Source organism: Penaeus monodon, chromosome 29, assembly GCF_015228065.2.
Source record: "Penaeus monodon isolate SGIC_2016 chromosome 29, NSTDA_Pmon_1, whole genome shotgun sequence".
Lineage (NCBI taxonomy): Eukaryota > Metazoa > Arthropoda > Malacostraca > Decapoda > Penaeidae > Penaeus > Penaeus monodon.
Genome location: NC_051414.1, coordinates 3,678,508 through 3,678,757, shown reverse-complemented (window position 1 = coordinate 3,678,757; position 250 = coordinate 3,678,508).

Here is a 250-nt window from a genome sequence, read left to right as displayed (position 1 = left end):
TTGGTTTCTAAGAATTAATTGCTTGTGTTAGCTGATGCAAATTTCATGTTTATTATGAAAAAAAATCGATGTCTTAATATTAATCGGACGTTAACATCTTCTGCTAATACTCCTATTACAGCTTACACTCGCCAGAGGATAAAGGTTCCAAAAAGTGAAAAAAAAGGATAGAAAAAATGGATATTTGCTTTTGCCTTTCCATAACATGTACAAGTTGGCGAGCGAAGCGGGGGGGGGGGGGAAGAGAATG